This window comes from Toxorhynchites rutilus, chromosome 3 (genome assembly GCF_029784135.1).
Source record: "Toxorhynchites rutilus septentrionalis strain SRP chromosome 3, ASM2978413v1, whole genome shotgun sequence".
NCBI lineage: Eukaryota > Metazoa > Arthropoda > Insecta > Diptera > Culicidae > Toxorhynchites > Toxorhynchites rutilus.
Window position 1 is genome coordinate 118,208,225 of NC_073746.1, and position 26,294 is coordinate 118,234,518.

Consider the following 26,294-nt stretch of genomic DNA (forward strand, 5'->3'; position numbering starts at 1 on the left):
AGGATGTTAGGATCAAAATTTGGTCAAACGGGAAAGTGTGTGAAGGGCCTGGCCGGGTAAGGAAGTAAAAAGTGCCCCCAAACTAAATTACTAGCTGTATGGCAAATATTGTATAGGATATTAAATAAGAAATTTTGGCGGTTTTTCTGAACCCCTATGTGGTTTAACCTTGGATCTATAGTGAAAAACGTACCATTTCGTTTATTTCACGCCATCCTCAAAAGCTTCGAGATAAAAATTTGAAAAAATACTGAATGTGCATCTCACTAGTATCAAGAAAAATTATCAAAAAAATTTAAGTACTAAAAAAATGTTAAAATTATTGAAAAATTTTTTGGGATTTAGAGATTCAGTACTACTCTGATTCATATTTAAATGTGTTCCTACGACTTTTCTAATGTGTGTTTTCTATGTGTGATTTTTTTCAGATGTTTTTCAGTGTTGCTCGGTACAAAAAATATATTTATAATATATTTTTTATATTTCCAAAGAGTCTGGCTAGGCAAGGGAGTTAAAAGTCCCCCAAACAAAATCACCAGTTGTATAGAAAATATTGTATAGGGTACTAAATAAAACATTTTGGCAGTAGTACCAAAAATTTTTAGTCCTTATTTGGTACACCATAGAATCTATGGTAAAAAATGCACCTTTTCGTTTGTTTCACGCCATTCTCAATAGCTTTGAGACAATAATATGAAAAAAAAATACTGAAAGTACATCTTACTAAGGTGTATCGATCAATATTTTCAAACATTTTTTTCATCAAAAGATCAAATACTAAAAAAAATTAAATTAATTTTTATTTTAATTTTAAATTAATTTTTTTTTTTTTTTGAGATTCAGTACTACTCTAGTTTATTATATAGTAATATTCAAATTTCTTCCTACGTCTATTTTAGGTATATGTGATTTTTTTCAGAATTTTTAGAGTGTTTTTCGATATGTTTTCAGGAATTTCGAAATTTTGAAAAAAAAAATACTTTGAGACCAAATTTAACTCTGATTCTTATTTAAATGCGTTCGTATGTGTTGTTTTTTCCACATGTAGCGTAATTTTCTCTTGAATTTTCAAGAGGATTGCGCGAAAAAAAAATTTTTATGGCCTTTGGGCATTTTTAATTTATTTTGAATTTAGACACCCATTAGTGCTTTAATATTTATTTAAATTTCATATTTTTATAGGTCTAAATTTTGTCGGTATATTTAGAGCATTGCGCTGTACAAAGATTTTTTTTTCGTATCTTAAAAGATATGAGATTATTTTTACATTGGATTTAGATGGTTCACTAAATTCATAAGAGTAAGCAGCGCGATAGGGCTCTGTGAGGAAAAATAAAGTGCTTGTGGAAAGATCATTCGGATTAATGAGAAGAACACTTTAAAAAATCCGAATTATTTTCATTTTTTTATATTTTTTTAATTTTAATCTTACAATTGAAAACCACGAATACAATAAAATAGTGAAGAAAATAAAAATAATAATGCGGACGATGAAGAAAATTATTTCTGTGTCCCGCAATGCTCTTAAAAATTCAGGAAAAATTACGCCACATGTAGAAAAAAGACACATACGAACGCATTTTAATAAAAATTAGAGCAGAAGTGGGTATAAAAATTATAGTTTTTTTCAAAATTCCGAAATGCCAGAAAATATATTAATTTTTTTTGTACTGAGTATTTAATTTTTTTAAGTTTGAAGATATTTATCGATACACTTTAGTACGATGTACTTTCAGTATTTTTTCATATTTTTGTCTCAAAGCTATTCAGAATGGCGTAAAGAAAAACGAAAAGGAATGATCCGATTTGAACCGTCTTTATTTGTTGTATTCGTGTGTTGTATTCGAATGTATTCCATGTAACAGAGAAACATGTTATTTGCAAGTGAATCAAGAATCTTGGGTGAAAATTGTGTCTAACAATGAATTTTTATTATAACGACGAGTTTCGGTAGAAATAATAAGAAATCATTGATCAATTAATGGTGAGCGATTGAACCGATGAACGTTCGCTTAATAAGAAAACGTGATTGTTCGAAAGAATTCATATAAAAATAATTTTGGCTGGAACGAAGTTCACCGGGTCAGCTAGTAACTTAATAAGAGCGATATAAGAGAGCAACATAAAATACACCTTGCAAATATGCACTTATCACGTTATCACGTTAAAAAACAGTTATTTGCGCATTCCGTTGTACTCTCAGAAAACCCTTTCCGTTTATATTTATAATATCCACTTCCATTTTATAGTATGGTATAATATTCTCGTGCATTGGTATAACAGCACAAGTGGTTCAATCCCTTCTTGGCAGCGTTTGAGATTTTTTTTATGTAATACAGCGAACTATTGTCGAAAAACGTGCAGATTATGCGACCTGGTACGAGTCGATAATATCCCATCATGCCAACGCTCGGCTTCATGTTGCTGTTCGGTTTTAAAACTATTTGAAAAATAGCGGAAGGGGAATTCTGGTTAACTCGCCTCATAGCCCATATCTCGTCCCTTCCGACTACCATTTGTTTCGATCTATGCAGAACGCTTTACGTGTAATTCGCTTCAGAAAAGGGTATCAAAAACTGGCTGGATTGATTATTGGCTTCAAAAGATGAATGCAGCGACGGAATCCGTAAATTGTCAGAAAGCAGAGGAAAAAGTAATAAGAAACGATGGCCGTAATACGTTCGAAAATTTCCATAGAGTCGCTATAAAACCGTGGCACTGAACGTGTTAATTAATTTTGTTGTGCAAATCAATGTGTTTAATATGCAAAAAACGGAGCGAATTAAGTTGCACACTCAAAAAAATTCCTTAGTGAATCCTATAGTAGATCAATAATTACTTTATTTGAATTAATAATATTTTGTGTTTAACTGACTTTTTTCCGACACGTTTTTGATACGATTCTATAACATTTTCTTGAACATTTATCCGAATACATTTACCCGAAATATATTCACTTGAATCCAACTTGCTCGAATTTAACATTCACACGAAAATAACATTTACCAGAATACCACATTTACACAAATGTTCCATTTGTTGTAAACAAATTGTTGTTGTTCCTAGCGTCAAGCGATTCAGTACTTAAAAAGTTTTCAAAAGTACATTTGTCGAAACCAGCGAAAAAAGAGATAGAAAAACAAAAATGAAATATCTCAAAAACGGGGAAAAAAGTCTTCCTGAATTTCTGAGCCGTTTTTGTCCGTTTCGCCAAGCTGGGGCATTTTAACATAGCATACAACTGTTTCAGCTCTCCAAACTGGTGCTGTTGCATACATGCGTAATAATATTACACCTCATTATAAAATTAATTTAGAAAATGTTTTCTAAGAGTAAAGAGGAGAGCAAACATGTGAATCTATAACCTTCTCGGTCTGGGCCATGTATGTGGCAAAGTATGCAAAAAACTTTAATGTGTACTTATTTCTTGAAATAAACGAAAAAGTATGTTTTTCATTATAGATCCTATGTTAAACCACATAGGGGTTCAAATAAACCGCCAAAATTTCTTATTTAATATCCTATACAATATTTGCCATACAGCTGGTGATTTGGTTTGGGGGCACTTTTTACTCCCTTACCCGGCCAGGCCCTTTAATCTAATTAATTCATGAGACACAGAAGCAATTATCGAAATTGATTCAAGTCTCTACGTATAACATGATAGTCTGGGATTAGAAATTATAATGAGTAATGATAATTTAACCATGTTACAGTCGCTATAAATCATTGTAGGCGCAAGGCAGTCTAGGCGCATAGGACTATTGAACGAAGACTGAAAACGTGTTAGCTTTCAAAAATCATAATTCAAAAACGAAAAAACGTCTCTGATTTTTGGATATATTGGGTTGGGGAAAAGGAAATGTCGTATTTCGTTTTGTTCGCAAACTTGTTGCCATTTAGAAGGCAACTTCATTATCCCCCCCCTTATAAAGCCCCTCCTCTTTATTTGCAAAAAACTCAGACAGCCAGTTTTCGCAAGCCTCTTTTGAGGCCAACTTAGTATCACCAAGAGCGTTTTGCTTGGACCGGAAGAGATGATAATCACTTGGAGTCAGGTCCGGTGGGTGCAATAGGACATCGCATCCGAGCTCCCGTAGCTTCTGGCGGGTCATCAAAGATGTATGAGGCCGAGCGTTGTCCTGGTCGAAAACAACACCATTCCTATTGATCATTTCTGGCCACTTCTGGTCAATCGCCTGCTTCAAACGGTCAAGCTGCTCACAGTAGAGAACCGAGTTGATGTTCTGGCCATAGTTGAGCAGCTCATAGTGGATGATCCCCTTCCAATCCCATCAAACACACAGCAAAACCTTCCTGGCCGTCAATCCGGGCTTGGCGATGGTTTGGGCCGGCTCACCGCGCTTCGACCGAGACTTTTTTTCGCTTTATGTTGTCGTACGTGATCCACTTTTCATCACCAGTCACCATCTTCTTCAAAAATGGGTCGAGTTCGTTCCATCCAGCTTTTTTTGGAATCCAATCTTCTGCAAATGGTTCCAAACGGTTTTATGGTCTATACCCAGTTCCTGGCCAATCGAGCGAGTGCTCACAAGCCGGTCTACTTGGATGATTTCAACGATTTTATTGGTTTCCACGACGATTGGCCTACCAGTACGGGGTATATCTTCGACAGCCACTATACCAGAACGAAATCGATCAAACCAACGCTGTGCTGTGCGAATCGTTACAGTATCGGGTCCATAAACTACACGAATTTTTTCGGCTGCCTTCGTTGCAGTTTTACCTCGCAGGCAGTAAAAACGTAAAATATGGCGAATTTCTTGCTTGGTGGACTTCATCTTTGACGCGCTATAACTTGAGACTGAAAAAAATAATCACAACACTGTCAATACGACACTTGTACCACATATTGTCATCTTCAAATAGCCGTATAGCAGGGGATAGTAACTTCAAGCAAAAAAGTGGGACCAATTCGAGATTGCTTTTATGTAAACAGTGAACTTTTTTTACACTCTAAAAATTGCACCGACTTGCACTGACAACTGAATGCTATTGTCAATTTGTGCGAGATGCCTCAAAACAGCTGGAAATAAATATTGTTTATATACAGTAAGTTACATTTAATACGACGTTTAGATAATTGGACAGACCTGTAATGTGACACGTTTAATTGGACATTTTTATCTCTTATTGGACATTTTTGTAAACATCGAGTTCGGGGCCCAAATTATGGCACCACATTAAAGTTGCCACCAGACGTCCACTCACATCGCCATATTCAATTACAGGCCAGAATCGCTTCCAAAGCGACACTGAGTGGTGCCTCGGCATGTAGTATTAAATTTAAATTACTGTATTATATTGTTATTTATGTTCCACATTCCACATTTATTTTCCACTTGAACCAGTATTCCCGATGATTGGATGGATGAATATACGACTTATACATGTATCTAGTACGACTATTGTCACGATTTACTACGGAGTACCAAAAAAACCGAATAGCGGAAAGCGTTCTTGATAATTATAATAATTATTATAGATTTTTGTAAGTACATGTATGTTTGGAATATTAGTATATAGAGCATCGAATATCTGATATTTTGGGTGGTATATGATGCGTCCAAATAGCATATACAGTAAGTTACCTCTAATCCTCGACATACCGAGGCACTACTCAGTGTCGCATTAGACGTGATTGACCTGTAATTGGACATTCACGATGATAGTGGTACAATGTCGACGTCTGGTGGCGACTTTCAATCTGGGGCCATAGTTTGGGTCCCAAACTTGATGTTTACAAAAATATCCAATTAGAGATGAAAATGTACAATTATTTGTATCCCGTTACAGGTCTGTACAATAACCTAAATGACGAATTAGAGGTAACTTACTGTACATGCAAGTTATTAGGCAATACCTAATACCATAATAAGTCTGTTGCCATACGAATAAACGATTCCTCACTGCCATAAAAAATGGCGGAAAATATTAAAGTAAAATGTTCAGTCCGGGGAATCACCATTTTTGTATGTATATAGAACTTTTATAAACATTTATGTTTGTACAAATAGGAATTAATCAATTGATTTTTAGGGATATAAATGTTTGATATGAGTGGTGGCGACGGTTATAAAATTGCTCCGATTGGATTTGAACTCCGGTTGTTTGGATTATCAAACCGCAGCTATCTCGTACGGCTATCTGAAATATGATTCTAGGGTAATTAAAGCTCTTACATATGATACGAAAGTGCTGCAATCGGATACGTTTTCTAAAATTTATATAGAAATGGTTAAATAAAGTTCAGTACTACATGTTTCAAGTAATCAAATAACATGAAGTAAAATATTTCATTCATATTTTAACAATTTAAAACTGCCATCGGGCCTGCCGTAGGCAGATTGCGTAGGACTACGCAATCTTTTTGACGTAGGACTACGTCTAACCGGAAGATATAGGGGGTGAAATGGAAATCTAGGCACTGAACAAGTAGGAAAAAATGCAAGATTTGGAACGCTTATAACTCGAGCATTTCTCAATAGATCGCAAAGGTTTTTGCATCAATTGATAGGAAATATATCTACGCATCTATCATAACGAATAACATTTCATTTTTCTTGAGATAAATAATTGAATAATTGTGAAATACCAAGCATTGCCAAAATGCACTATGTGCCCATTTTTGATTGGTCCATTTTGTGCTCCTCAAATCGTACCGACCAAAACGGGCAACCAGAGCAGCAGCGAAATAGAATGAAGCACGATTGGAAAGGAAAAAGAAAAAAATGAACGAAACATTGGTCGCAGTCTCACACATGCGTAATTCTCTGGACATGGACATGGTAAAGGAGGAAAAGTGAAGGGAAAGACAAAATCCCGCTCGAACCGTGTTGATCTGGAGTTCCCCGCAAGGGTAGCTAGGCCGAGCGCGTTAGTACCAGTGCACCAGTCCACCTAGCCGGCGTTATATAGTTTCGGCCGCCGAAGTGATCGAGTTGGCTGGTAAAGCTGCTCGCGACGATAAGAAAAACCGCATTCAGAACAGAACACATCAAGACAACAACAGGCAGTTGCAGCGAGTGGCGAGTGGCAAACGCAATCGCAAAACGGCATCAGGTAGCAGAAGAAAAAAGTTTGTTCTTTATACAAACTGCTTTGGTGGCAAATCCAGAACAAGGCGGCATCGAGGGCGTTCGAAATGGTTTTTTTCAAAACCACGAGTACTAAGTTTTCTAAATTGGAACCATTCCATAAAACAAGGCGCTTTTCAAGGCCATTAAACCTTCCAAAAATGAGTTTAGGAAATACAGTTCAATGCTTTCTAAAACAATATCCAAAATAATAATAAAACACAAATTGATTTTTTCATAATTTGTTTGCCAGGATATGATGAATATGTGAATTTGGCAGTTGTTCTGAGCCTATTGATAGTTGGGGATTTTCTTGATTATTCAATTTTCACCAATTCTTAAATTGTTTCCAGATTGAAAGTACAGTAATTTACAATTAGTTCGACATTTAGCTAATTGGACGGACATGTAATGCGACTTATTTAGTTGGACATTTTTGTAAACATAGAGATCCAAATTATGACCCCACATTGAAAGTCGACACTGTACCACTGTCATCGCAAATGTTCAATTACAGGTTAAAATCGCCTCCAATGCGACACTGAGTGGCGCTTCGGCACGTCGCATTGAATGTAATTTACTGTACAACATGTCACAAAGCTATGGGAAGAAATTTTCCAACTGTGAAAGCTGTGGCGAGTGGCAACAAATCGCTAAACAGGAAGGTTTAGCCGAACAAGATAGGAATATCGAGGGAAAACAATACAATAAACTCTTTACATTGAAGATAATTTTATGATCCTGAAAAGGACCCTTTTTAGCCTGCATGTGAATCCAACGAGCGAACAAATCGTAATGAATGTATTTTTTTTGCCATCGCTCCCTTTTAACGCTCATTCGTTCGTCTCGTTGGACTCGCCCCTCTGGCTGAGTCTGCCGATTTGTCTCTATCCTGTGAGTGTGTACCGCTAGAGTATAAAACACGCGGACCCCAAAAAAATATTTTATTTTCTTTCAAACCGTAAACCCGTGTGGTTGTACGACATCGGCATCGTGGACGTAACAAAGGAGGACAAGTTAAGGGAAAGGCAAAGTCCCACTCGAATCGTGCAGGTGTGCAGTTCCCCGTAGGTGTATCCGCCAATTGCTCCGCAAGGGTAACTAGGCCGAACGGATTGGTGTCGGAGCACCAGTATACCTAACAGCGATTATAGATTTTCGGCCGTCGGAGTGCTCGAGTTGGCTTGCAAAGTTGCTCACGACAATCAGAAAACACGCATCAAAAACAGAGCAGCTTTGGTTCGGCGCTCATCAAGGCAACAATTAGTTTCAGTGAGTGGCAAAGTGTTTCACCGGCACGTCCCATTAAATGTAATTTACTGAACAACATGTCACAAGCTGGATGGGAAGAAATTTTCCAACTGTGAAAGCTGTGGCGAATGGCAAACGTAATAGCTAAACAGGAAGGTTTAACCGAACAAGATGGGAATATCGAGTGATAACAAAAACACAACACCAAAGGTTCTTTTCAGAACCATCAACATATTCATAAAGAGTAAACAGTAAACTAATCCATTTTTCAGGTAGATAGGTAGGTATTCACGTAGGAGAAGAAAATAAAACAATATATTTAAAATATATATTTAACAAAAGCTGTCCGCTTTGTATAGTTCTACGTCACTCCGGTTATGTCCCCGACATTACCCACCCGTCTTTTATTTTGAGGTTCATCCATTTAAGAAAATGTTCGTTCCTTTTTCCAAATGCGGGATGTTTCGCGGGACGTAATCCGCGTAACGTCTGGTCAGTTTACCTTATTTTCTGTTCTCGACATCTGGCGAAGGCTTTCAATTCACAAGCAAAATATAGACAGTTCTAGGAGCAAAGTTTTGAATAGATTTGATTATGTTGATCTGTCCTAAAGCACTATAACTTGTAGTCAGAGTCAATTTTCTACCACCATCCAGAGGAAGCTTCAGAATCGAATCGAAGGTTTGACTTGCGTGTGTCTAAGTAATGCTTCACATTTGGTGGGATCAGAAAGGTGTGGTGTTATATGAGGGACTTAGAATGCAGGGGTGTAAGTGACTTGATCGATTTCTCTTCATCAACTTTTTCTTTAGTTAATAACTCAATTGTAAAAACGTTCCAAGTTAAGTTTGCTATAGAATCTGATAGATGAGGTTCTGACCTATCTTCCACATTGTCAAATACAGCTGGGAATGTATTTGAGGCTAAGCTATGACCAAAAGAGAGAGTCGATGTAGAGAAATCGATCAAATTACTTACACCCCTTTCATTTTAAGCCCCTCATATGAATTGCTAAAACCGGCTGGCAACATTACTCACGACGTTTACCGAAGACATAGTGTGCATAGCATAGCAATTAATTTTGCAATATGACAATGCCTGACAGCATACTGTAACTATCGTAGAAACATATTAGGCTGTCAAAAAAGTCCTGCGGTATTTCCGCGAGGTGTCGTTGTAAGCGCGTAGTTCTAGTTGTATTCATTGTATCAAGTCATACTATAGCTTGTTGGAAAGGTATTTTTGCGCGCTATAATATAGTCCTTGACAGTGTTTTGTTTGGTTAAGTCGTTCGTGAGTTATAGTGTCGCAAATATGGAGCAAAATAAAGAGAAAATCCGAAATATTTTACAGTACTACTATGACAAAGGCAAAAATGCATCTCAAGCTGCCAATAAAATTTGTGCACGTTATGGACCCGATACAGTTTCCTTTTCCACCGCACAACGATGGTTTCAACGTTTTTGTTTTGGTGTAGAGGTCGTCGAAGATGAGCTACGCTCCGGAAGGCCTGTCAACGAAAATTGCGACAAAATCGTTGAATTAGCCGAGAAAGACCGGCATAGTAGCAGCCGTAGCATCGGCCAAGAGCTGGGGATAAGTCATCAAACCGTTATTAACCATTTGAAGAAGCTTGGATTCACAAAGAAGTTCGATGTATGGGTGCCACACACGTTGACGCAAAAAAACATCTTTGACCGTATCGACGCATGTGAATCGCTGCTGAATCGTAACAAAATCGACCCGTTTCTGAAGCGGATGGTGACTGGCGATGAAAAGTGGGTCACTTACGACAACGTGAAGCGCAAACGGCCGTGGTCGAAGCCCGCTGAAGCGGCTCAGATGGTGGCCAAGCCCTCATTAACGGCCAGGAAGGTTCTGTTGTGTGTTTGGTGGGATTGTCAAGGAATAATCTATTATGAGCTGCTTCCCTATGGCCAAACGCTCAATTCGGACCTGTACTGCCAACAACTGGACCACTTGAAGGTAGCACTCATGAAGAAGAGGCCATCTCAGACAACGCCAGGCCACACACTTCTTTGGTGACGCGCCAGAAGCTCCGGGAGCTCGGATGGGAGGTTCTTTTGCATCCGCCGTATAGTCCGGACCTTGCCCCAAGTGACTACCACCTGTTTTTGTCCATGGCGAACGAGCTAGGTAGTCAGAAGAGGCCACAAAAGCCACAAAAGAGGCCTGTGAAAATTGGCTATCCGAGTTTTTTGACAATAAGGAAGCGAGCTTCTATAACAGGGATATTATGAAGTTGGCATCTCGTTGGGAACAAGTCATCGAACAAAACGGCGCATATTTGACTTAAAACAGATGATTGTAACTAATTTTATGAACAAATGAAAATTAAAAAAAAAATACCGCAGGACTTTTTTGATAGCCTAATATTTGAACGAGTAAAACATACATCCTTCCAATTACCATTTATTCCGGATGATAGAGGCATATATTACCTTAAATTTGGGTAGATAATTGAATTGGTTCAAGAGACCAAGACATCTTCAGGGATAAAAAAAACTTTAAATTGCCTAAAAGATAGGCGTACATACCTGCAAAGGTATTATTTTCACAAAATAGAGCGAAGTGATAGGTATACATAAACTCAATAAAAAAAGTAATGTAGTGCTCTGTATCGTAATTCAGCAACACAAGTCAAGCACAAAAGTAAACATTCACGTATATTCGGTGGTTTTTGTCTCTGTCAAGAACTCATCAATGTTTTAATAGAATTGATCACATACGCTCTTAAGAATGCTCTCAACTCTGGTCCACCGGTAGACGGATATTCGCGTCGCACATACATCCCCACAAACACACACACACGCACGGGGAAGCGCTTTCCATGTGAGTGGACTGACTTTTATTACTTTTTCGCGGTCCGCTAAGCGGTTTCTGCCCAAGTCGATTTAGTCGCTTTGCAACTCTCTGGCCGAGTGCGCGTCCCGATGTGCAGTGTATTGTGTTTTTCATATTGTCTTTTCGCCGTTCCGCCCGCTAACGTCATCGTCTTCGTTAGTCACTACCGTAGAATTTAGTGTGCATTTTGCCGTGTGCCGATATTCCGTGGATTGCGTTTGCGCCGTTTCGAATCCATCCGCGTGTGCACCCATTCTGAAGCCCTTGGACCCATATTTGTAGATCGTCGTCCGGCAGCTGTGTGTGAGTGCGTGTGTGTGTGCGCGCAAACGATTCCAGATTTTTGATTGATCTGTTTTCTTTTTCGTTTTCTGGAGTGAGTTTATGAAGAATGATTATTTTTAGTAGTTTTTGCCAGAAGCAAGCGCTGATTTTATGAGTGATTCAATGCTGCTCTGTGCGGTGACAATTCGAAAGCGATATTCACGAATGAAGTTTTTATTTTAGAACGTGTTATTTACCACATTTCGGTACGAGTGTTTTGTGTGTCGAACGGAGAAAGATATAGCCAACACAGAACATCGCGGCTATCGAAAGAACCTTCGAAAGTCATGACACATTGATATTTTTGTAAATAAGCAGCAAAGGAAAACAGAAAAAAATAAACTTCAGTGTCATTCATTGTATTGTCAAAACACAGTGTGACGGTAGTGATAAAAACGTAAACAGTAAGCATCGCGACAACCCAACCGATCGGAATATCTTCACGCTTTGGATATCCAAGAATCCCACAAGGTAGAGAATATTTTTTCCAAAAGCCTGCTAATCCATGGGCGTGTATCGTAACAGATCTTCCGAAATTGGAAGTCGATCAACGCCAGTTAAATAATCTCTAACTCTTCAATGCTGCGTGTGAGCATCAGAGGGATAACTCATATTGTTGACATTTATCTTGTGTCGAAAACGGAAAGTTGTTTTGCCCCCTGGAAGATCAGAGGCGAAGGTGTTGGGGACAGCTGAGCCAACGCTGGTTTTTTTTCTTATTTAACATGGTTTCGGCAAATCATTTTTGGTTATCTCTCCGCACATTTTTGGATCGCTGCATTCGTAATGTGTTTCTTGAATTGAACTAGCAGCGTGATTACGTGAATGTGTACAAAAACAGAGTATACACTCAACCAGTTTCTCGCGGTTTTTAAAACAGCGCATTTCGCTACAGCGTTGAATCAAAATACAAACAAACCGTGCGTGAGCGTGAGAAAATGGGAGAGAGAGAAAATTGAGTGACTTGTGGATTTGTATTCGAAGGGAGTTCGAAGATGTATGAATGAAGCGCGCGCTCAGATTGTGAATCCGTGTTTGTGGATAGTGTAAATTTGATTGTGTATTCAAAACTGGAATGATTTAAAAAAAAGTTAACCGCGAGTTTATCGGAACTGATTTTTTCTTCCTATTTTTACATTTATGCGAAGTTTTAATTGACAGACATATATAAATTTGAAGCTACACAACTATTTTCACAGCGTGTTTGCATTATTTTTATTACTTGAAAAATGACATATCTGTATCTAAAATAATGCAGAATATTGATGAAATTACATCGAATAAACAAATATAGCCACATATACATGACCACTTTAAAAGTGGTCATGTAGCTATAGGTGATGATACTCGTTCTGGAGGTTCATCGACATCAACATTTTCGGAAAACATCGATGGAATACGTAAATGAATCATTAGAAACACTAACTGAAAACCAGAGAGATGATTGATACACTTAAAATATCATTAGAAACTGTTCAGAAAATTTGACATTTGGACTGGAGCCTCAGAAGTCATTGAATTAAATTAAATAAATTATTTGACAATAAAAAAAAATACTACAATTGAAAAAGACATTTCATTTTCGCTTACAACAACATCAAACGACGTTTTTGAAGAATTTTCTAGAGGGTTCAGGCGAGCGAGACCATTTCCCTATCACTTTGCAACTAATCAATTGTGGGCACCGGCTTATATTCAGATTAGTGTGATTTCAATAGCTTGTTTTTAAAGCTATTTTTATGCTATTGAAACAATTTTTTGGATCAATAAGTAGAAATCTTATAACTCTTAAACATTTTATCTTTCGAATAAAACGTTTAAAATACCACTTCATTGAGCCGGAAAATAATTATTTAACGCTCGGAAGAGGAATCAATTCCTACTCGGAAATATCAAGCGCAAACTAAATGGATTTCCGAGCGGGCACCGGCTTATTCAGAATAGTGTGATTTCAATAGCCTGTTTTCAAAGCAATTTCTAAGCTATTGAAACAAGTTTTCGGGTCAATTATTAACTATCATATAACTCTTGAACATTTTGTCTTTCGAATGAAGCAATTATCATACCACTTCGTTCAGTCGGCAAATAGTCATTAGCGTTCAAAACCTTGCACTCCAAGTGTAACGCTCACGTATTCGAAACATTGAACTTACACCCCAGTACAGAAATAAAAGACGTGGTTCTACGTGAAAAAAACTATTGTGGTTTTTGCGGCATTTTGAGATTGCGGAGACAATATAAAAATTGCTGGAGGCACTACTGAGTATAAAAAAAACAGGAAGTGGGTTATATCTATGGTATAACCGCAAGGGTGACGTAGGACTATCGTTGATTTAGAGATCATTTGTTTGAAGTTGAATCTAAATCCATTCTGAATGAATGAATAAATGAATATTTGGGAGACTTCGAAAACGAGAGCGTTACGTTGGAGGCACAAGGTTTTATGCATCCAATATAGGATACGAAAAACCTTGTTCTGAAGAATAATCTTCAGAAGCTAACCTGCTAACTGTACTTGATTGACAAATCACAAACCCAGTGTATTATATGGATATTTTATGGATAGAAAACATTCAAATAAACTCTTTCACATGAATGTAATTTTAAATTCCCAGAGGAACTGGCAGATTATTTTCAGTAACGATTAGATATTTCCACATTTTCCTCGATACTGGAAGCCCACCAGTAGTTAATACTAATTCGATAACCACCTGTTAATAGTACTTGATTGAAAAATATTTGGTCACAGTGTTACATGAATAGAAAACATTCAAATAAACTCTTTCACATGAATGTATTTTTAAATTCCCAGAGGAACTGGCTGATTATTTTCCGGATCTTTCTCGATGCTGAATGGCATCCAAATGGAAAGAATTCCGCGCGTGTATGTGTGTGTGTGTGTGTGTAGCGGCCTGCTTCGAGATCTTCCCGGGGAACCGTTTGTGGCATCACTCTCCTCCTGATGGATTCATGTCTAGCCTAAGGTGCACAAACAGGCTCTTGGTGACACCGTTCATCAGCACTTTCATGATAAACGAAGAGCTTCACCACAACAGCGACAACATGCTCCAATCGCTGTTCAATTAGAACTGAGTGGATTTCCGAGCGGCGCTCGCTTATATACCGATTGGTGATTTCAATAGCCTGTTTTGAAAGCAATTTTAAGACTATTGAAACAAGTTTTTGGATCAAAAAGTAACAAGTATAGAACGCGTAGACATTTTATCTTTCGAATGAAGTGTTTATGATACCATTTCGTTCAGTTGTTTAGGAGCTATTTTTTTTTTATCCCATTTATTTATTTAAGGCTCATTAGCATTTTAGCTGTAACAGAGCCGAATTTTAATCGTGTACATGTCACATGGTTATCATATCTATAATTAGCACATTACACAGTTGCCATTCGCCAGTATTCCTTCTATACCATTACATATGGTACATTCACACAGTTGCCATTTAGGCGTAAGGGTATTCTTTCTGTTCTTCCATTATCCAGTTGGACCACCGGACAGCGGAGACAGTTGATTGATCATTGTTGAGTTATTTATAGAACAGTAGCCCGATGTGTCTTGCAGAGCAGAGCAGTTGTATGGATAAATCGATCTTATATCGACCGTGGATCGATCTCCATCGCTGATGATTGTTGCGTGGACGTAGCTATTCTGTAACAACACAAAGATGGTCAATGAGGGCCCTGAGTTTTGAACTCACGATCGATCGCTTACTAAGCGAACGCGCAACCAATGTGGCTACGGAGACCCCCCTAGGAGCTATTAACGCTCAAAATCTCGGTCTCCGGCGTAACGCTTTCGTTTTCGAAACTTTGATTTTACACCCCGGTATAGAAATGAAAGACGTAGTCCTACGTCAAAATGTAAAACAAAATCTTTGTTTTTTAAGTCAAACTAGTCATCGAGTAATTTTCGTACGTTTTTATAACAACTGAAGCGCTGCTCAGAAAATAGTGTGACGGGCATTGTTATCAAGAAACTTTCTGTTGAAAAAAAAGAAAAAATGTAAATTTCCATTCAATTGAAAATATTTTCGCAGTAAATAGTCTTTGGGTAACGTTCTAGGAAGTAAATGATGTAAATTAGGTTCGTGGGGTTACAAAATTATTGCCATGGTGTATAAAAGCTTCTAAAAATAGAAACATTTTATTTTTCCCCCGATATTTTGTCAAATGCGTGTACGCATAGAAAATATGTAAAAAAAACGTCATCGAGAAAGATCCGGAAAATAGTCTGCCAGTTCTTCTAGGAATTTAAAAATACATTCATGTGAAAGAGTTTATTTGAATGTTTTCTATCCATTTAACACTGTGACCAAATATGTTTCAATCAAGTGCTATTAACAGATGGTTATCGAATTAGCATTAACCACTGGTGGGCTTCCAGTATCGAGGAAAATGTGGAAATATCTAATCGTTACTGAAAATAATCTGTCAGTTCCTCTGTGAATTTAAAATTACATTCATGTGAAAGAGTTTATTTGAATGTTTTCTATCCATGTAACACTGTGACTAAATACATTTGGTTTTGTGATTTTTCAATCAATCGCAATTAACAGGATAGCTTTTGAAGATTATTCTTCCCCATCAGTATGTTATTTCCGTATCCAATATTGGATACATAAAACCTTGTGCCTCCAAACGTAACGCTCTCGTTTTCGAAGTTCTCCAAATATTCATTCATTCAGAATGAATTCAGATTCAACTTCAAACAAATGATCTCTAAATCAACGATAGTCCTACGTCACCCTTGCGGTTATACCATAGATATAACCCACTTCCTGTTTTTTATCAACAGATGGGAACAATGTGCTGCCTTCAATGGCCATTATCTATATAAATAAAAATGTAAGGCAAAATCTGTTGGTAAGCGGAAAACCCGAAGAAGGGATGGTCCGATTTTAGCCTCCTGTATTTTGTTGTATCCGTCTCTTCCCGTAGATCAATATAGTGGAGAGAAAAATCGGATAATTATCGAAAAACTCTGAAGGAAGGTCGGAAAATTCGGAAAACTGAATTCCGAATTTCTGCATAACTCGAAAACTAATCAAGCAAATGGATCCAATATTTTTTTATTTAAATCGTTTATTTTTACAGGCTCAGTTACATAAGTTTAAAGGAGCCGAACGGATCCAAATTTGGCATGTGAAGGTTCCACGGGGCACGAAACGTTTCTATGGTGAATACACTCCTCTCCCCTCTCTAAGGGGGGCTGCCATGCAAACGAAACACAAACTTCTGCATAACTCGAGAACTAGTCAAGCACAATTTGGGATGTGAGGGTTTTTGGGTATGAGAAATGTTTCTATGATGGTATGACAACCTCCCTTCTCTTGAATGGAGAGGAGGTCCCAGAAAAATATTACACATATTTCAACCAAAAATATTCCGACCAAACATGACAATTGAAAATTTTCGGAAAACTCTGAAGGAAAAAGGGAAAATTCGGAAAATTAAATTCCCATATGTTCTACAATTACATAGTGACAAGTGCTGTTAGTCCATTTGATGTTTGCGCTAGCGAAATTGATCTTTGTTCGAAAGTGGAAATGGATTTTAATGTGATGAAACGCACTCATATATCTTCTTCTATCTATACCAATAAAAAAGTATTGCCGAATGTGTTGATAAGAGCAGGACTCGAAGAAGGAATTATCCGATTTAGGGCTGTCTTTATTCTATCATATTTTCTGTATAAAACATTTATTCCATGTAACGGAGAAACATGTTATTTGCAAGTGATTGAAAAATCTTGAACTAGAATTGTGTCTGAAAATAATCTGCCATTATAATGATGAGTTTTGTTAGAAATACTAGGAATGTTATAGTAAAAGGTAAATTCAACGGGGTCGATTAGAAGATCAATCAATGAACAGTTCTGCGATTGGACCCATTGAAGGTATTGATAACAAAAAACTAATTTTGAGCGGAACGAAGTTTGCCGGGTCTGCTAGTTTTGAATAAGAAATTTTGAACCATTGAAGAACAATTACCGTGTATTTTCAATGAAACAATTCCGGTTTCATATTTATGAAGTTCATTGAAAAAATTCAGTACAGAAAAAAAACTTGATTGTTTGAAGTAAACTTTGATTATTTCCAAAATAGTCTTCTTTTGAACTTATACATTTTGTTCAACGCTGCTTTAGTTTGTTGATCCTTTCCGAATAATACGATTTGTCCAAGTCTGAAAAATAGTCATTATTTTCTGCAATCACCTCATCGTTTAAATGAAACCTTTTTCCCGCTAGCCATTTCTCCAAGTTGGGGAGCAAACAATAATCCGAGAGAGCGAAGTCTGGAGAATAGGGAAATGTGAAACAAGCTGGAAACCTTTTTTTTCATTGATTTTGCGACCACAACTGCTGAGGCAGGGTGGGTGTGTTGTCGTGACGGAAAAAATCCTTGACTTCATCGATTCAAACGATTGCCAAGCACAAAGAAACAAATTAATCTAGCTGAAAATTGGCGTGTGTTCTTCCAAGAGATGCTACTAACTAAACATAACCTAATCAATTTCCAAACGGCCTTCGTATACACCCGGTATAGTAACTAGCGATTTCCTTCCAAAATAATGAATGGAAGAATTTGTTGAAGCATCCAACTATTATGGTCAACACCGAATCGAAGAAAATAAAAAATTGATCGATTTTCGCCACTTCCAAAAACACAATTTTCCGAAGCAATAATTCATAAATTATACACCTCTCGCAGAATGACAACATCAAATCCGAACCGAATCGATTACGTGGTGGTGACGGCGCCGACAGCAATCGATGCGGAACAAATTTTCACTTTTAGTTTTTCACCGCAGAACACAGCTCTCACCACTAAAAAATAGTTCCTCCACATCCGGCATAAAATGTGCTGAGCTTTGACGTCACTTTTTACAATGCTAAAATCCACAAAAATGGAATGATTGATCGAAGAGAAGCTACCAATAGGTCATTTACAATCCATCAGTCATCCAGCTGAGTCTTTCCAAATGGCAGAGCAGCAATGTCCAATTAGCCATTGAAATTTTAGAAATATCTCTGCAGTAGGAAGTTCTGATGGCCCTGTTATGGGCCGTTGGGTTTAAAGCAACTGAAGATGGTTTATACACGACACATTCTTGTTCTCGCGGGAATTCAATACATTAGTTTTCATACTAAAGTTCCAGTTCCGAAATCTGGAGAACCGCTGATGACTTCCTACGTCATTCCACACAGAAGAAAAACTGTGCGATACCATATAAATTACAACAATCTGAGGTGTATAATGTGTGTATGTTTGTGTAGTGTGTCTCCTATCAGGCTGGGCTGAGTATGTGGTCTTCTCGATGAACGGAACGTGGCTAGGATGAAAGAAAGCTGATTTTAGCTAGTCTACTCAGCACGTGCGCACGCAGCATGCCGGTTTGTAATTTTGATCCAGCAATCAGAGAGCTCGTATTTCTACGCTTCTTTTATATCCACGAAATTGAGTGAATAGCTTCCTTATTGGGTTCCAGTTCTCTAGAGAGAGTAGAGAAGATGAAATTATACCCACTGACCTCTGGTGATTCTCTTCCCAGCTTGCCTCAGCCAAGGTATGTTCTGTTCTGTTGTTCTGGTGTAAGTGTGATGTATTTTTATGGCAATCGACGGACTTCCTCAACCTGTCGCTAAGGAACCTGGTAATCAGGTTACAAGCTTCCGACAGGCATGGTTCACGGTTCCTGGTAATCAGGTTACAAGCTTCCAACAGGCAACGGTTCACGGTTCTCCCCGTTCTACCCGAAAAACCCGAATGGAACAACAGCGGCTTGGACATTCCCTTCTCGCTGATCGTCAGCTAGAGAAGGATTTTCTTCGTGCTTTTGGTGTTGGAGGTATATTTGACCTCGTCGCTAACCTCCTTGATGAGTGATGTAAATTACCCGATTCCCTGCCAATCATTGCAGTACAGCGTTGGGTAGGTTTCGTTCTCCATTATGACCTCGACGTAGCGTTTCGCCAGAAAGATATTTTTCATCAGCACATTCAGCCGATTCAGCCGATTACATGTTGCACAGGCACGGCTCGCCTGACCTGACTATTTCTGCATGAAAATGGCCAGGTACTTCTTTACCGTTTATCCAGTTGCTCCGACCTTTCGGCCCAATGCCCGGAACGATGAGGCTACCTTGTTGCTTCTTCAGTTTCTGCTGCACTTTACGGTCGCGCAGCATTGACAGGCGGATGGAACCAGGCTTCCGATTCTCTCGTCTCTCCAGAAGGGAGAGGATATTGTAAATGCCGGTTCGGCTATATCCAGCAGACACGAAGTGCCTCATGATGTCCAACTTCTTCGCATCGGGATGAAACTGGCAGTACGAATGAAGCATCGACGTAGTTGCTCGACTGTTTTCGCCATGGTTGCTGTAAATAAAAGTTAAAATCAAAAATGCATCAAAAATCGCTAAAATAAATCCATTCCTTTATTGCATACGTTAGTGGAAGAATGCAGAGATGCTTACAGCTACGAGCACATTTCAGAGCACGCATTCTGAAGTGACCTAACCGAACTCTTTTTTGGCCAAAGAGTGATGATACCATTGTGCTTCAGTGTTTTTCTCTCATGAAATCTCTCAAGGTATTGGTCCAGGCTTCGCAAACCCGACTCTCTTACGCCTTCACCATGCTCAAAACTCAACTGCGCCCCGATGACTAATGCACAGCCACTCACAATTTGCTCTCGCATCCCTCGCGCGTGTCATACCCGCGAAGCCGCCCTGCCTTGTGGTGCGCCCACCATTTGTGACCGTCGGCGTCAGCGTGTTAAAACGATGTCGCGCTGCGCGCGATCATTCACTGCCGTCGGCTGATGAGCGTCATCATCTCTTGCCATAGGGGCAGGCGGGCGTTCATACTTTTCTGACATCCAAAAACCAAACATTTCTATACTTACATACGTATCCCACCGCTGCTGTTGTCGTCCCTTTCCGTGGTAACTGAATTTTGTTTCCAACAATTTTTGACTTGAGGTTATATTTAGAACAGCGAGCAATCGGAGCGTTACTGCCGTGGTATGGTTTGAATTTTTTTCAGCGCTAAAACTTTGGCACTAAAATGCGAAATGGCGAATTGGAACTCTAGTTACTATTCAATGGAATAAGGTTTGGTTAATTTCAGACCACTCAAAAACACATGAAATCCCTAAATGTCTATAAATTCGCCGAAGCATAAGAAAAATAATAGAAGCTCCTGTGTTCGTTCGAGACGATTGCGCTCACTCGCGCCAGATCGATGTGATCGATGGTAAGAAGATCGGTTTTCTTCCAAATTATTGGGGAGGAAAAATCGTTAGCATATTTCAACGAGTCAAGTGGAAGAAGGCATGAGCGTCTCACTTTCTTTTCGCGTATCCGTCAGCGTAATTAGGACGCCTGATTTGCTCTCAAGTGCGTTGAATATCTAACATCTGGACACGCTGGATTGATGGGTTTTGCACCGTTTGGTTTCGTATTCAGGTCACTGTAATCTCGACCAGGGTTTCTGCTTCCAGAATAAACAGAACCAGATATAAGTATGTGAAAATGTGAAGATGATGTAATATATTGGATTAATTAGTATTATATCTTCGGTTGCTTTGTACAGGGGATCGGCGTTTCCGTTAGGCTTTAGGCCAATCTTTAATAGAACTATCCATTTATTAATATCTCTTGATATATATTGAATGTGTTTCTATATGGAAGTTTTTTTTAATTTGAAGTTGATTTGAACCAAAAATCTATGCTCCATCTGAAGATACAACCTTGCCCCACCTTTCAGACCATACACGGATACCGTCACGCTTTTGGCAGGGTTACCGTATCCACAGAATAATCTGTATTTTCACCAAGAATCTGATACAGAATTTACAGATTTTTCAAAATTACGTTCCAATATTAGTTATGCCTTAAAGGTCAATAATATTTCCCCCACTCATATAGCATTTTATTTTGATCAGTCGTAATGAGAGTCATATCTTTTGACGTTCATATGTAGCGTGACGTAGTCTTTCGGGAACATATTGAACGTACAAATTGAAGAACTAAATGTAGGCCGATTTTTGCTTCAATCGAATTGGACAATCCCAATCAATCTATTGCAATAATTAAATTTTCAACTTCCTTAACGGATACTGGAAAATAGGTCTAGTCAGTATTAGGACCTACGACTGAAACCAAACAGCAGAACAAACTTTGAATCATTTGAACGACTCGACGACCGAACCTATTTTATAGTTTTTGACTGTGATTACCATTGTTCGAAAAATTGAACAAAACAAACTGAAACACTTAAATTCACTCAGAATCATCCGGCAACCAGAACACTTTATCTTACTTTTGGGTGCAGGGTTTTTTTTTCATTAATCCGTTTATTTTTACAGGCTCAGTTACATAGGTTTAAACGAGCCAAACTCTTAACTATATTTTTACTAGAATATAAGGGTGCAGGGTTGCCAACTATAATTTTCAAAAATCAGAAAGAATGAAAATAAATATCAGGAAGACATCAGGATAGGTCATATCGGGTTGTTCATAAAGTTCGTTGCTAATTTCTGGGAAAACAAAAGTATTATTTTTATAGGCGTTTGTCTGTCTATACGAGTATGTATTTAACGTATTCAATTATTTGTAAAGTTTTATTTTTCAATATTTAACCATCTCTCACGCAGCTTTCAAGCGAATAATCAAAACGCTAACCATTGCGCAACGTTTGAGCATCATAGAGCAGGTCGAAAAGTATGGACGGAAGGGGTCTGAAGCTGCAAATAATTTCAGTATTGCACAAAGTACGGTATTAACACTATTCAAACTAAAGTAAAAATGGAATCGAAATGGAAAATTGAATCTAGACCAAAAGCATATAAGGTTGGTCGGAATCGAAGAGCTGGAGCGGTCAATGGATTTTTGTCCAAGAGAATCAGAGAGAATCATTTAACTCTCTCAGGTTCTATTCTTCGGGATATGGTTTGCGAATTTGTCCAGAAACTGGGAATTCCCAACTTTATAGCACAACCAACATGGACGGGAGCGATAAACTACCGTTGCTGATCAATGGAAAGAGTAAAAACCCACGATGTTTCAATAAGAAGAAGTCATTACCAGTGATATACGAGAGAAATACCAAGGTCTGGATGGCCTTAATGCCTTTTTGAGGAATGGATCATACAATTTGTCGAAAAACTTTCCAATGAAAAAACAAAGTCATTCTTTCTGGAATTATGTGTTATGGTAATGTATCATACTTATATCTATTCCTTCTCAAAGGTGGTCATGTTCGTTGATAACTATACAGCGTACCGAAAATTTCTCCGACCAAAGCTCAAATCTTTACTTCCGTAGCTCAGCAGCTGGACTTCGACATAATCAAGAACCTGAATCAGTACTTTCGCCATTTTCGATTAACTAGTTCGATTAGTTAAACGAAGATTGCAAGAAATGGAGGATATTTGTACTTTTCAACCTTCATGTTATTCAGCATTCCTACTGTATTTTAATGCACTCTAGGACCCTTCGGATATGCCGATATTGGATGCAATTGAAATACTTTCACCCTCTAAAAACGATAAGGTTAAATCTGAGACTATTTTAAATTGCTTCAGGAAGGCGAATTTTTCTTCAATAATGATGGTGATATTCCGCTGGCATAATTAATGCGTCGTGAGCTTGCTGATGTCGACAGTACTATACCGTTCGATTTCTCAATGTCTTTTAATGATTAGTGCAAAAAGGACCAAAACGTGATTTGCTGTGATCAGCTGCCAGATACCGATATACTGGACAGTGTTGTAAAAGCTGAGAAAAACGCTGAAGATAGTAGTTCTATTGAGATGGAGAATATTCAGGAAGGTTCAGATGATTGTGTCGAAATTACATCTTCGAACGTAGAATAAAACCTGAAGAATGTGTCTGGAATATTGAAATCAAGTGAAAATGTTCCTGTGAAACTATTCGAACATTTCTTTCTGATTGAACAGTTCCTGCGAGATCGTTACAATTTAGTTTGAATAATATACTTAATCAACATTTTCTTTGTTAACCTAGTTCCTCAAGCAGGTCGGACTCGATTATATACAAACTCGATTATATATCATTCGATTATGTAAAATTTAGGACTCTATTATATACAGTTTGAATTTTTTTTTTTATAATTCAAATATGAATAATTTCAAGAAAAAAAATTAGCCTTTCAACATTAAAGTGAAATTTAAGTGGCTTTTATAAGTACAGTGGGTTAAAAATCGCGATTTTTGAAGATTTTGATTGAATTTTCTTCAGGAATTGTTTATATCGATATTGCAGCGAAATTAAGAGAGATAGAAGTTGGGCGTCAAAGAACAAATTGTAGAGGGGTTAGAGAGCTTTAATTTAAATGATAGAACAATAAAGTTTAGTATGAATTTTTGGGATAAAATTAATAATTACAAATTAAAAAAAACATTTAAATTTTCCACTTCCAAAATGTTATTTCAATCCACTAATTTAAATGTTCCACTACTATATCCTGTACTAAATTTTCTCATCTTTCGAATGAATGCAACAGAATCGGATTACGTAGCGTACTTTTCAATGTAGAGTCAGTTTGAACCAACAGAGTCCGAAACAAAGAAAAAGTTCTATAACTCTGTCATCGTTGAAATTCGAACATATGCGTAGAAGGATTTTTTTCGTGAAATATAACCGGCTATCACCTCCTGAGAGATTCTGGAAGAAATTTTTTTTTTTATATGAGAAAGGTGTTTTTTCACTTTGAGGGAATGAATCAAAAATTCAAATTCATACCATAATTGGGACACTTACCCTAATATACGACAATTTATGACATAAAAAATACGGGTGGGCTATGTCGGGGACATAACCGGAGTGACGTAGGACTATACAAAGGGGACAGCTTTTGCTAAATATATATTTCAAATATATTGTTTTATTTTCTTCTCCTTCGTGAATACCTACCTATCTACCTGAAAAATGGGATAGTTTACTGTTTACTCTTTATGAACATGTTGGGGGTTCTGAAAAAAACCTTTGGTGTTGTGTTTTTGCGGTTTTTTTTTACAAACTTGATTCTTGATTTTTTTCTGAAGGCTTTGTACTTATTAAATGTTCAACGCCGTACAATCAAAATGATGGCTGTGATAGGGAATGCATAGGTGGTCATCAGCTCATTCACTATCATATATTTCACTATTGAGCATATTATCGTACCTTAAACTGTGGTTTCGGAGACGAATGAATTGTAAGATTTGTAGTCTTCGCAAACAAAATAAATAAAAATGAAACAGAACTGAGGTTTTGGAGACGAACTCTACGATCTGTCGAGAAATAAACGAGCTATAAGCGTTCTGAAAAACCAACAGTAAATACAGGGACGGATGACCTTCGGATTAAAGTCCTTTAAAATAAGAACAGAGCAGCAGGAAATACTTTTTATATTTGATTATTTATTAGTTATTTTTCTATACAATGCAGATGTAACGTCCGTCAATTTTCAACATCAGTTATCAACAAAAGAAAGCAGTTCTTGCTGCCGAGAAAATTTGTTAATGCCATCCTGCATACAATGTGTTGTAATTTGAAGCCACTTTTAATTCGGAAACCATGTATGGGTTTGTGAAAACTGAATGATCAATTTAAAAGACCTCAGCCACCAATAAGCTCAAGAACAAGCACAAACAAAATAAATCGGTTTATATTATATGTCATATTATGTCACTTTAGAATGCATTGTGAAATGTATTGTGAAAAACTTTTGATAACTCTTCTTTGAAAAATTTAATGGCCCTGAAAAGCGCCGTGTTTTACGGTGGCTGGTTTTGCCACCAAAGCAGTCTGTATAAACAAACTTGTTCCTTCTTCTACCTGCTGCCGTTTTGCGATTGCGTTTGCCACTCGCTGAAACTAGTTGTTGCCACCGAACCGAATGTGCTCTGTTCTGTAGGCGGGTTTTCTTATTGTCGTGAGCAGCTTCGCAAGCCAACTCGAGCACTCCGGCGGCCGAAATTCTATAACCGCTATTAGGTATACTGGTGCTCCGGCACCAATCCGTTGATGCGATGTGATGTGAAACGATGCCATACAACCACACTGATTTACGGTTTGAAAGATAATGATATATTTTTCAGCGGGTCCGCTCGTTTTGTACTTTGGCGGTACACGTTCACAGGATAGAGATAAATCAGCAGACTCAGCCAAAGGGGCGAGTCCAACGAGACGAACGAATGAGCGTTAAAAGGCAGCAATGGCAAAAAAATACATTGATTACGATTTGTTCGCTCGTTGGATTCACATGCAGTTGTTTCTAACAAACACAGGATCATTCCGACACCGGTTTCTCATCGAAGGCGATGAGCGTCATGGGCTTCGTCAATGCATCTTTGAGCGTATCGTAGCGGAAGCCCCGGGTCTGACCCACTGCAATAAGCGGTTAACCATTACGGCGTAGGAAATTCAGATCGCAATCAGTCTGTTGCTGCCCGGTGAACTTGCATGCGGTTTCCGAAGGTACCAAAGCGGTGAAGAAGTATACCAGCTCCAAATAAAGAGCGTTTTCCGACTGCTGATTCGGAAGCAAACACTAAAAAGGGTCCTTTTCAGGACCACAAAATCATCTTTAATCTAAAGATCACTCGATATTCCCATCTTGTTCGGCTAAATCTTCCTGTTTAGTGATTGCGTTTGCTACTCGCCACAGATTCACAGTTGGAAAATTTCTTCCCATCCAACTTGGGACATGTTGTACTGTAAATTACATTTAATGC

General features: G+C 37.9%; 1 protein-coding gene across 4 annotated transcripts in view; it reads left to right on the forward strand.

Moving 5' to 3' along the window:
- The first annotated feature begins 11,280 nt into the window (after positions 1 to 11,280).
- LOC129777468 (dnaJ protein homolog 1) overlaps positions 11,281 to 26,294 on the forward strand; it is a 204,725-nt gene continuing 189,711 nt past the window's right edge. For 2 of the 4 annotated variants that reach the window (XM_055783738.1, XM_055783739.1), the window contains exon 1: positions 11,281 to 12,008. The gene's annotated coding sequence lies outside the window, so the exon portion shown is untranslated. The remainder of the gene's footprint in view (positions 12,009 to 26,294) is intronic. The other 2 variants (XM_055783736.1, XM_055783737.1) reach the window with 2 other exon arrangements.